The sequence below is a fragment of the Taudactylus pleione genome, unplaced genomic scaffold (genome assembly GCF_031769625.1).
Source record: "Taudactylus pleione unplaced genomic scaffold, aTauple2 ptg001716l, whole genome shotgun sequence".
NCBI lineage: Eukaryota > Metazoa > Chordata > Amphibia > Anura > Myobatrachidae > Taudactylus > Taudactylus pleione.
The window spans coordinates 854,000-866,746 of record NW_028286113.1 but is presented as its reverse complement, the minus strand read 5'-3'; positions in this window follow the sequence as shown (position 1 = coordinate 866,746).

The window sequence follows — 12,747 nt, the reverse complement described above, 5'->3', positions numbered from 1 at the left end:
ACCTGAAATAGTGACTCCTAGATCCCTTTCCTCCTCAGTAGTTTCCAGTATAGTGCCATTACTACTATATTTAGCCTTTATGTCACCTGAAGTAGTGACTCCTAGATCCCTTTCCTCCAAAATAGTTTCCAGTATAGTGCCATTAATACTATATTTAGCCTTTAGGTCACCTGAAATAGTGACTCCTAGATCCCTTTCCTCCTCAGTACTTTCCAGTATAGTGCCATTAATACTATATTTAGCCTTTATGTCACCTGAAATAGTGACTCCTTGATCCCTTTCCTCCTCAGTAGTTTCCAGTATAGTGCCATTACTACTATATTTAGCCTTTATGTCACCTGAAATAGTGACTCCTAGATCCCTTTTCTCCTCAGTAATTTCCATTATAGTGCCATTAATACTATATTTAGCCTTTATGTCACCAGAAATGGTGACTCCTAGATCCCTTCCCTCCTCAGTAGTTTCCAGTATAGTGCCATTAATACTATATTTAGCTTTTAGGTCACCTGAAATAGTGACTCCTAGATCCCATTCCTCTTCAGTAGTTTCCAGTATAGTGCCATTATTACTTTATTTAGCCTCTAGGTCACCGGAAATAGTGACTCCTAGATCCGTTTCCTCTTCAGTACTTTCCAGTATAGAGCCATTAATACTATCTTTAGCCTTTATGTCACCTGAAATACTGACTCCTAGATCCCTTTCCTCTTCAGTAGTTTCCAGTATAGTGCCATTAATACTATATTTAGCCATTTTGTCACCAGAAATAGTGACTCCTAGATCCCTTTCCTCTTCAGTAATTACCAGTATAGTGCCATTAATACTATATTTATCCTTTATGTCACCTGAAATAGTGACTCCTAGATCCCTTTCCTCCTCAGTAGTTTCCAGTATAGTGCCATTAATACTATATTTAGCAGTCATGTCACCTGAAATAGTGACTCCAAGATCCGTTTCCTCTTCAGTACTTTCCAGTATAGTGCCATTAATACTATATTTATCCTTTAGGTCACCTGAAATAGTGACTCCTAGATCCCTTTCCTCTTCAGTACTTTCCAGTATAGTGCCATTATTACTATACTTAGCCTTTATGTCACCTGAAATAGTGACTCCTAGATCCCTTTCCTTTTCAGTACTTTCTAGTATAGTGCCATTAATACTATATTTCGCCTTTATGTCACCTGAAATAGTGACTCCTAGATCCCTTTCCTCTTCAGTAGTTTCCAGTATAGTGCCATTAATACTATTTTTAGCCTTTATGTCAACTGAAATAGTGACTCCTAGATGCCTTTCCTCCTCTGTACTTTCCAGTATAGTGCCATTACTACTATATTTAGCCTCTATGTCACCTGAAATAATGACTCCTAGAAGCCTTTCCTCCTCAGTACTTTCCAGTATAGTGCCATTAATACTATATTTAGCCTTTAGGTCACCGTAAATAGTGACTACTAGATCCCTTTCCTCTTCAGTACTTTCCAGTTTAGTGCCATTAATACTATATTTAGAATTTATGTCACCTGAAATAGTGACTCCTAAATCCCTTTCCTCTTCAGTACTTTCCAGTATAGTACCATTAATACTATATTTAGCCTTTATGTCACCTGAAATAATGACTCCTAGATCCCTTTCCTCCTCAGTAGTTTCCAGTATAGTGCCATTACTACTAAATTTAGCCTTTATGTCACCTGAAGTAGTGACTCCTAGATCCCTTTCCTCCAAAATAGTTTCCAGTATAGTGCCATTACTACTATATTTAGCCTTTAGGTCACCTGAAATAGTGACTCCTAGATCCCTTTCCTCCTCAGTACTTTCCAGTATAGTGCCATTATTACTATATTTAGCCTTTATGTCACCTGAAATAGTGACTCCTTAATCCCTTTCCTCCTCAGTATTTTCCAGTATAGTGCCATTACTACTATCTTTAGCCTTTATGTCACCTGAAATAGTGACTCCTAAATCCCTTTTCTCCTCAGTAGTTTCCAGTATAGTGCCATTAATACTATATTTAGCCTTTATGTCACCTAAAATGGTGACTCCTAGATCCCTTCCCTCCTCAGTAGTTTCCAGTATAGTGCCATTAATACTATATTTAGCCTTTAGGTCACCTGAAATAGTGACTCCTAGATCCCTTTCCTCTTCAGTAGTTTCCAGTATAGTGCCATTAATACTATATTTAGCCTTTAGGTCACCGTAAATAGTGACTCCTAGATCTCTTTCCTCTTCAGTACTTTCCAGTATAGAGCCATTAATACTATATTTAGCCTTTGTGTCACCTGAAATAGTGACTCCTAGATCCGTTTGCTCTTCAGTACTTTCCAGTATAGTGCCATTAATACTATATTTACCCTTTATGTCACCTGAAATAGTGACTCCTAGATGCCTTTCCTCCTCAGTACTTTCCAGTATAGTGCCATTAATACTATATTTAGCCTATATGTTACCTGAAATAGTGACTCCGAGATCCCTTTCCTCCTCAGTAGTTTCCAGTATAGTGCCATTAATACTATATTTAGCCTTTATGTCACCTGAAATAGTGACTCCGAGATCCCTTTCCTCCTCAGGAGTTTCCAGTATAGTGCCATTAATACTATATTTAGCCTTTATGTCACCTGAAATAGTGACTCCTAGATCCCTTTCCTCCTCAGTACTTTCCAGTATAGTGCCATTAATACTATATTTAGCCTTTATGTCACCTGAAATAGTGACTCCTAGATGCCTTTCCTCCTCAGTACTTTCCAGTATAGTGCCATTAATACTATATGTAGCCTATATGTTACCTGAAATAGTGACTCCGAGATCCCTTTCCTCCTCAGTACTTTCCAGTATAGTGCCATTAATACTATATTTAGCCTTTATGTCACCTCAAATAGTGACTCCTAGATACCTTTCCTCCTCAGTACTTTCCAGTATAGTGCCATTAATACTATATTTAGCCTATATGTTACCTGAAATAGTGACTCCGAGATCCCTTACCTCCTCAGTAGTTTCCAGTATAGTGCCATTAATACTATATTTAGCCTTTATGTCACCTGAAATAGTGACTCCTAGATCCCTTTCCTCCTCAGGAGTTTCCAGTATAGTGCCATTAATACTATATTTAGCCTTTATGTCACCTGAAATAGTGACTCCTAGATCCCTTTCCTCCTCAGTACTTTCCAGTATAGTGCCATTAATACTATATTTAGCCTTTATGTCACCTGAAATAGTGACTCCTAGATGCCTTTCCTCCTCAGTACTTTCCAGTATAGTGCCATTAATACTATATGTAGCCTATATGTTACCTGAAATAGTGACTCTGAGATCCCTTTCCTCCTCAGTAGTTTCCAGTATAGTGCCATTAATACTATATTTAGCCTTTATGTCACCTGAAATAGTGACTCCAAGATCCGTTTCCTCTTCTGTACTTTCCAGTATAGTGCCATTAATACTATATTTATCCTTTAGGTCACCTGAAATAGTGACTCCTAGATCCCTTTCCTCTTCAGTACTTTCCAGTATAGTGCCATTAATACTATATTTAGCCTTTATGTCACCTGAAATAGTGACTCCTAGATCCCTTTCCTCTTCAGTAGTTTCCAGTATAGTGCCATTAATACTATATTTAGCCTTTATGTCACCAGAAATAGTGACTCCTAGATCCGTTTCCTCTTCAGTACTTTCCAGTATAGTGCCATTAATACTATATTTAGCCTTTATGTCACCTGAAATAGTGACTCCTAGATCCCTCTTCTCCTCAGTAGTTTCCAGTATAGTGCCATTAATACTATATTTAGCCTTATGTCACCTGAAATAGTGACTCCAATATCCCTTTCCTCCTCAGTAGTTTCCACTATACTGCCACTAATACTATATTTAGCCTTTAGGTCACCTGAAGTAGTGACTCCTAGATCCCTTTCCTCCTCAGTAGTTTCCAGTATAGTGCCATTACTACTATATTTAGCCTTTATGTCACCTGAAGTAGTGACTCCTAGATCCCTTTCCTCCAAAATAGTTTCCAGTATAGTGCCATTAATACTATATTTAGCCTTTAGGTCACCTGAAATAGTGACTCCTAGATCCCTTTCCTCCTCAGTACTTTCCAGTATAGTGCCATTAATACTATATTTAGCCTTTATGTCACCTGAAATAGTGACTCCTTGATCCCTTTCCTCCTCAGTAGTTTCCAGTATAGTGCCATTACTACTATATTTAGCCTTTATGTCACCTGAAATAGTGACTCCTAGATCCCTTTTCTCCTCAGTAATTTCCAGTATAGTGCCATTAATACTATATTTGGCCTTTATGTCACCAGAAATGGTGACTCCTAGATCCCTTCCCTCCTCAGTAGTTTCCAGTATAGTGCCATTAATACTATATTTAGCTTTTAGGTCACCTGAAATAGTGACTCCTAGATCCCATTCCTCTTCAGTAGTTTCCAGTATAGTGCCATTATTACTATATTTAGCCTCTAGGTCACCGGAAATAGTGACTCCTAGATCCGTTTCCTCTTCAGTACTTTTCAGTATAGAGCCAGTAATACTATCTTTAGCCTTTATGTCACCTGAAATACTGACTCCTAGATCCCTTTCCTCTTCAGTAGTTTCCAGTATAGTGCCATTAATACTATATTTAGCCTATAAGTCACCTAAAATAGTGACTCCTAGATCCCTTTTCTCTTCAGTAGTTACCAGTATAGTGCCATTAATACTATATTTAGCCATTTTGTCACCAGAAATAGTGACTCCTAGATCCCTTTCCTCTTCAGTAATTACCAGTATAGTGCCATTAATACTATATTTATCCTTTATGTCACCTGAAATAGTGACTCCTAGATCCCTTTCCTCCTCAGTAGTTTCCAGTATAGTGCCATTAATACTATATTTAGCAGTCATGTCACCTGAAATAGTGACTCCAAGATCCGTTTCCTCTTCAGTACTTTCCAGTATAGTGCCATTAATACTATATTTATCCTTTAGGTCACCTGAAATAGTGACTCCTAGATCCCTTTCCTCTTCAGTACTTTCCAGTATAGTGCCATTAATACTATATTTAGCCTTTATGTCACCTGAAATAGTGACTCCTAGATGCCTTTCCTCCTCAGTACTTTCCAGTATAGTGCCATTAATTCTATATGTAGCCTATATGTTACCTGAAATAGTGACTCCGAGATCCCTTTCCTCCTCAGTAGTTTCCAGTATAGTGCCATTAATACTATATTTAGCCTTTATGTCACCTTAAATAGTGACTCCAAGATCCGTTTCCTCTTCTGTACTTTCCAGTATAGTGCCATTAATACTATATTTATCCTTGAGGTCACCTGAAATAGTGACTCCTAGATCCCTTTCCTCTTCAGTACTTTCCAATATAGTGCCATTATTACTATACTTAGCCTTTATGTCACCTGAAATAGTGACTCCTAGATCCCTTTCCTTTTCAGTACATTCTAGTATAGTGAAATTAATACTATATTTAGCCTATAAGTCACCTGAAATAGTGACTCCTAGATCCCTTTCCTCTTCAGTAGTTTCCAGTATAGTGCCATTAATACTATATTTAGCCTTTAGGTCATCGGAAATAGTGACTCCTAGATCCGTTTCCTCTTCAGTACTTTCCAGTATAGTGCCATTAATACTATATTTAGCCTTTATGTCACCAGAAATAGTGACTCCTAGATCCGTTTCCTCTTCAGTACTTTCCAATATAGTGCCATTACTACTATATTTAGCCTTTATGTCACCTGAAATAGTGACTCCTAGATCCCTTTCCTCCTCAGTACTTTCCAGTATAGTGCCATTAATACTATATGTAGCCTTTATGTCACCTGAAATAGTGACTCCTAGATCCCTTTCCTCCTCAGTACTTTCCAGTATAGTGCCATTACTACTATATTTAGCCTCAATGTCACCTGAAATAATGACTCCTAGAAGCCTTTCCTCCTCAGTAATTTCCAGTATAATGCCATTACTACTATATTTAGCCTTTATGTCACCTGAAATAGTGACTCCTAGATCCCTTTTCTCCTCGGTAAATTCAAGTATAGTGCCATTAATACTATATTTAGCCTTTATGTCACCTGAAATAGTGACTCCTAGATCCCTTTCCTCCTCAGTACTTTCCAGTATAGAGCCATTAATACTATATTTAGCCTTTAGGTCACCTGAAATAGTGACTCCTAGATGCCTTCCCTCCTCAGTAGTTTCCAGTATAGTGCCATTAATACTATATTTAGCTTTTATGTAACCTGAAATAGAGACTCCTAGATCCCTTTCCTCCTTAGTACTTTCCAGTATAGTGTCAATAATACTATATTTAGCCTTTATGTCACCTGAAATAGTGACTCCTAGATGCCTTTCCTCCTCAGTACTTTCCAGTATAGTGCCATTAATACTATATGTAGCCTATATGTTACCTGAAATAGTGACTCCTAGATCCCTTCCCTCTTCAGTACTTTCCAGTATAGTGCCATTATTTCTATACTTAGCCTTTATGTCACCTGAAATAGTGACTCCTAGATCCCTTTCCTTTTCAGTACATTCTAGTATAGTGCCATTAATACTATATTTAGCCTTCATGTCACCTGAAATAATGACACCTAGATCCCTTTCCTCTTCAGTTCTTTCCGGTATAGTGCCATTAATACTATATTTAGCCTTTATGTCACCAGAAATAGTGACTCCTAGATCCCTTTCCTCTTCTGTACTTTCCAGTATAGAACCATTAATACTATATTTAGCCTTTATGTCACCTGAAATAGTGACTCCTAGATCCCTCTTCTCCTCAGTAGTTTCCAGTATAGTGCCATTAATACTATATTTAGCCTTTATGTCACCTGAAATAGTAACTCCTAGATCCCTTTCCTCCTCAGTAGTTTCCAGTATAGTGCCATTAATACTATATTTAGCCTTTAGGTCACCTGAAATAGTGACTCCTAGATCCCTTTCCTCTTCAGTAGATTCCAGAATAGTGCCATTAATACTATATTTAGCCTTTATGTCACCTAAAATAGTGACTCCTAGATCCCTTTCCTCTTCAGTACTTTCCAGTATAGTGCCATTAATACTATATTTAGAATTTATGTCACCTGAAATAGTGACTCCTAGATCCCTTTCCTCTTCAGTACTTTCCAGTAAAGTACCATTAATACTATATTTATCCTTTATGTCACCTCAAATAGTGACTCCTAGATCCCTTTCCTCCTCAGTAGTTTCCAGTATAGTGCCTTTACTACTATATTTAGCCTTTATGGCACCTGAAGTAGTGACTCCTAGATCTCTTTCCTCCAAAATAGTTTCCAGTATAGTGCCATTACTACTATATTTAGCCTTTAGGTCACCTGAAATAGTGACTCCTAGATCCCTTTCCTCCTCAGTACTTTCCAGTATAGTGCCATTCATACTATATTTAGCCTTTATGTCACCTGAAATAGTGACTCCTAGATGCCTTTCCTCCTCAGTACTTTCCAGTATAGTGCCATTAATACTATATTTAGCCTATATGTTACCTGAAATAGTGACTCCGAGATCCCTTTCCTCCTCAGTATTTTCCAGTATAGTGCCATTAATACTATATTTAGCCTTTATGTCACCTGAAATAGTGACTCCGAGATCCCTTTCCTCCTCAGGAGTTTCCAGTATAGTGCCATTAATACTATATTTAGCCTTTATGTCACCTGAAATAGTGACTCCTAGATCCCTTTCCTCCTCAGTACTTTCCAGTATAGTGCCATTAATACTATATTTAGCCTTTATGTCACCTGAAATAGTGACTCCTAGATGCCTTTCCTCCTCAGTACTTTCCAGTATAGTGCCATTAATACTATATGTAGCCTATATGTTACCTGAAATAGTGACTCCGAGATCCCTTTCCTCCTCAGTAGTTTCCAGTATAGTGCCATTAATACTATATTTAGCCTTTAGGTCACCTGAAATAGTGACTCCTAGATGCCTTCCCTCCTCAGCAGTTTCCAGTATAGTGCCATTAATACTATATTTAGCCTTTAGGTAACCGTAAATAGTGACTCCTAGATCCCTTTCCTCTTCAGTACTTTCCAGAATAGAGCCTTTAGTACTATATTTAGCCTTTGTGTCACCTGAAATAGTGACTCCTAGATCTGTTTCCTCTTCAGTACTTTCCAGTATAGTGCCATTAATACTATATTTACCCTTTATGTCACCTGAAATAGTGACTCCTAGATCCCTTTCCTCCTCAGTACTTTCCAGTATAGTGCCATTAATACTATATTTAGCCTTTATGTCACCTCAAATAGTGACTCCTAGATCCGTTTCCTCCTCAGTACTTTCCAGTATAGTGCCATTAATACTATATTTAGCCTTTATGTCACCTGAAATAGTGACTCCTAGATCCCTTTCCTCCTCAGTACTTTCCAGTATAGTGCCATTAATACTATATTTAGCTTTTACGTCACCTGAAATAGTGACTCCTAGATCCCTTTCCTCCTCAGTAGTTTCCAGTATAGTGCCATTAATACTATATTTAGCCTTTAGGTCACCTGAAATAGTGACTCCTAGATCCCTTTCCTCTTCAGTACTTTCCAGTATAGTGCCATTAATACTATATTTAGCCTTTATGTCACCTAAAATAGTGACTCCTAGATCCCTTTCCTCTTCAGTACTTTCCAGTATAGTGCCATTAATACTATTTTTAGAATTTATGTCACCTGAAATAGTGACTCCTTGATCCCTTTCCTCCTCAGTAGTTTCCAGTATAGTGCCATTACTACTATATTTAGCCTTTATGTCACCTGAAATAGTGACTCCTAAATCCCTTTTCTCCTCAGTAGTTTCCAGTATAGTGCCATTAATACTATATTTAGCCTTTATGTCACCTGAAATGGAGACTCCTAGATCCCTTCACTCCTCAGTAGTTTCCAGTATAGTGCCATTAATACTATATGTAGCCTATATGTTACCTGAAATAGTGACTCCGAGATCCCTTTCCTCCTCAGTAGTTTCCTGTATAGTGCCATTAATTCTATATTTAGCCTTTATGTCACCTGAAATAGTGACTCCTAGATCCCTTTCCTCTTCATTACTTTCCAGTATAGTGCCATTAATACTATATTTATCCTTTTGGTCACCTAAAATAGTGACTCCTAGATCCCTTTCCTCTTCAGTACTTTCCAGTATAGTGCCATTATTACTATAATTATCCTTTATGTCACCTGAAATAGTGACTCCTAGAACCCTTTCCTTTTCAGTACTTTCTAGTATAGTGCCATTAATACTATATTTAGCCTTTATGTCACCTGAAATAATGACTCCTAGATCCCTTTCCTCTTCAGTTCTTTCCAGTATAGTGCCATTAATACTATATTTAGCCTTTATGTCACCAGAAATAGTGACTCCTAGATCCCTTTCCTCTTCTGTACTTTCCAGTATAGTGCCATTAATACTATATTTAGCCTTTATGTCACCTGAAATAGTGACTCCTAGATCAATCTTCTCCTCAGTAGTTTCCAGTATAGTGCCATTAATACTATATTTAGCCTTATGTCACCTGAAATAGTGTCTCCTAGATCCCTTTCCTCCTCAGTAGTTTCCAGTATAGTGCCATTAATACTATATTTAGCCTTTAGGTCACCTGAAATAGTGACTCCTAGATCCCTTTCCTCTTCAGTACTTTCCAGTATAGTGCCATTAATACTATATTTAGCCTTTATGTCACCTAAAATAGTGACTCCTAGATCCCTTTCCTCTTCAGTACTTTCCAGTATAGTGTCATTACTACTATATTTAGCCTTTAGGTCACCTGAAATAGTGACTCCTAGATCCCTTTCCTCCTCAGTACTTTCCAGTATAGTGCCATTAATACTATATTTATCCTTTATGTCACCTGAAATAGTGACTCCTTGATCCCTTTCCTCCTCAGTAGTTTCCAGTATAGTGCCATTACTACTATATTTAGCCTTTATGTCACCTGAAATAGTGACTCCTAAATTCCTTTTCTCCTCAGTAGTTTCCAGTATAGTGCCATTAATACTATATTTAGCCTTTATGTCACCTGAAATGGAGACTCCTAGATCCCTTCACTCCTCAGTAGTTTCCAGTATAGTGCCATTAATACTATATTTAGCTTTTAGGTCACCTGAAATAGTGACTCCTAGATCCCTTTCCTCTTCAGTAGTTTCCAGTATAGTGCCATTATTACTATATTTAGCCTTTAGGTCACCGGAAATAGTGACTCCTAGATCCGTTTCCTCTTCAGTACTTTCCAGTATAGTGCCATTAATACTATATTTAGCTTTTACGTCACCTGAAATAGTGACTCCTAGATCCGTTTCCTCTTCAGTACTTTCCAGTATAGAGCCATTAATACTAAATTTAGCCTTTCTGTCACCTGAAATACTGACTCCTAGATCCCTTTCCTCTTCAGTAGTTTCCAGTATAGTGCCATTAATACTATATTTAGCCTATAAGTCACCTGAAATAGTGACTCCTAGATCCCTTTTCTCTTCAGTAGTTACCAGTATAGTGCCATTAATACTATATTTAGCCTTTATGTCACCTGAAATAGTGACTCCTAGATCCCTTTCCTCTTCAGTAGTTAACAGTATAGTGCCATTAATACTATATTTAGCCTTTATGTCACCTGAAATAGTGACTCCTAGATCCCTTTCCGCTTCGGTACTTTCCAGTATAGTGCCATTAATACTATAGTTAGCCTTTATGTCACCTGAAATAGCAACTCCTAGATCCCTTTCCTCTTCAGTACTTTCCAGTATAGTGCCATTAATACTATATTTAACCTTTATGTCACCTGAAAGAGTGACTCCTAGATTCCTTTCCTCCACAGTAGTTACCAGTATAGTGCCATTACTACTATATTTAGCCTTTATGTCACCTGCAATAGTGACTCCAAGATCCCTTTCCTCCTCAGTAGTTTACAGTATAGTGCCATTAATACTATATTTAGCCTTTAGGTCACCTGAAATAGTGACTCGTAGATGCCTTCCCTCCTCAGTAGTTTCTAGTATAGTGCCATTAATACTATATTTAGCCTTTAGGTCACTGGAAATAGTGACTCCTAGATCCCTTTCCTCTTCAGTACTTTCCAGTATAGAGCCATTAATACTATATTTAGCCTTTGTGTCACCTGAAATAGTGACTCCTAGATCCGTTTCCTCTTCAGTACTTTCCAGTATTGTGCCATTAATACTATATTTACCCTTTATGTCACCTGAAATAGTGACTCCTAGATCCCTTTCCTCTTCAGTGCTTTCCAGTATTTTGCCATTACTACTATATTTAGCCTTTATGTCACCTGAAATAGTGACTCCTAGATCCCTTTCCTCCTCAGTACTTTCCAGTATAGTGCCATTAATACTATATTTAGCCTTTAGGTCACCTGAAATAGTGACTTCTAGATCCATTTCCTCTTCAGTACTTTCCAGTATATTGTGCCATTAATACTATATTTATCCTTTAGGTCACCTGAAATAGTGACTCCTAGATCCCTTTCCTCTTCAGTACTTTCCAGTATAGTGCCATTCTTACTATACTTTGCTTTTATGTCACCTGAAATAGTGACTCCTAGATCCCTTTCCTTTTCAGTACTTTCTAGTTTAGTGCCATTAATACTATATTTAGCCTTTAGGTCACCTGAAATCGTGACTCCTAGATCCCTTTCCTCTTCAGTACTTTCCAGTATAGTGCCATTCTTACTATACTTTGCCTTTATGTCACCTGAAATAGTGACTCCTAGATCCCTTTCCTTTTCAGTACTTTCTAGTTTAGTGCCATTAATACTATATTTAGACTTTATGTCACCTGAAATAGTGACTCCTAGATCCCTTTCCTCTTCAGTACTTTCCAGTATAGTGCCATTAATACTATATTTAGCCTTTATGTCACCTGAAACAGTAACTCCTAGATCCCTTTCCTCTTCAGTACTTTCCAGTATAGTGCCATTAATACTATATTTAGCCTTTATGTCACCTGAAATAGTGACTCCTAGATCCCTCTTCTCCTCAGTAGTTTCCAGTATAGTGCCATTAATACTATATTTAGCATTATGTCACCTGAAATAGTGACTCCTAGATCCCTTTCCTCTTCAGTACTTTCCAGTATAGTACAATTAATACTATATTTAGCCTTTATGTCACCTGAAATAGTGACTCCTAGATCCCTTTCCTCCTCAGTAGTTTCCAGTATAGTGCCATTAATACTATATTTAGCCTTCATGTCACCTGAGATAGTGAATCCTAGATCCCTTTCCTCCTCAGTACTTTCCAGTATAGTGGCATTATTACTATACTTAGCCTTTATGTCACCTGAAATAGTGACTCCTAGAACCCTTTCCTTTTCAGTACTTTCTAGTATAGTGCCATTAATACTATCTTTAGCCTTTATGTCACCTGAAATAATGACTCCTAGATCCCTTTCCTCTTCAGTTCTTTCCAGTATAGTGCCATTAATACTATATTTAGCCTTTATGTCACCAGAAATAGTGACTCCTAGATCCCTTTCCTCTTCTGTACTTTCCAGTATAGTGCCATTAATACTATATTTAGCCTTTATGTCACCTGAAATAGTGACTCCTAGATCCCTCTTCTCCTCAGTAGTTTCCAGTATAGTGCCATTAATACTATATTTAGCCTTATGTCACCTGAAATAGTGTCTCCTAGATCCCTTTCCTCCTCAGTAGTTTCCAGTATAGTGCCATTAATATTATATTTAGCCTTTAGGTCACCTGAAATAGTGACTCCTAGATCCCTTTCCTCTTCAGTACTTTCCAGTATAGTGCCATTAATAC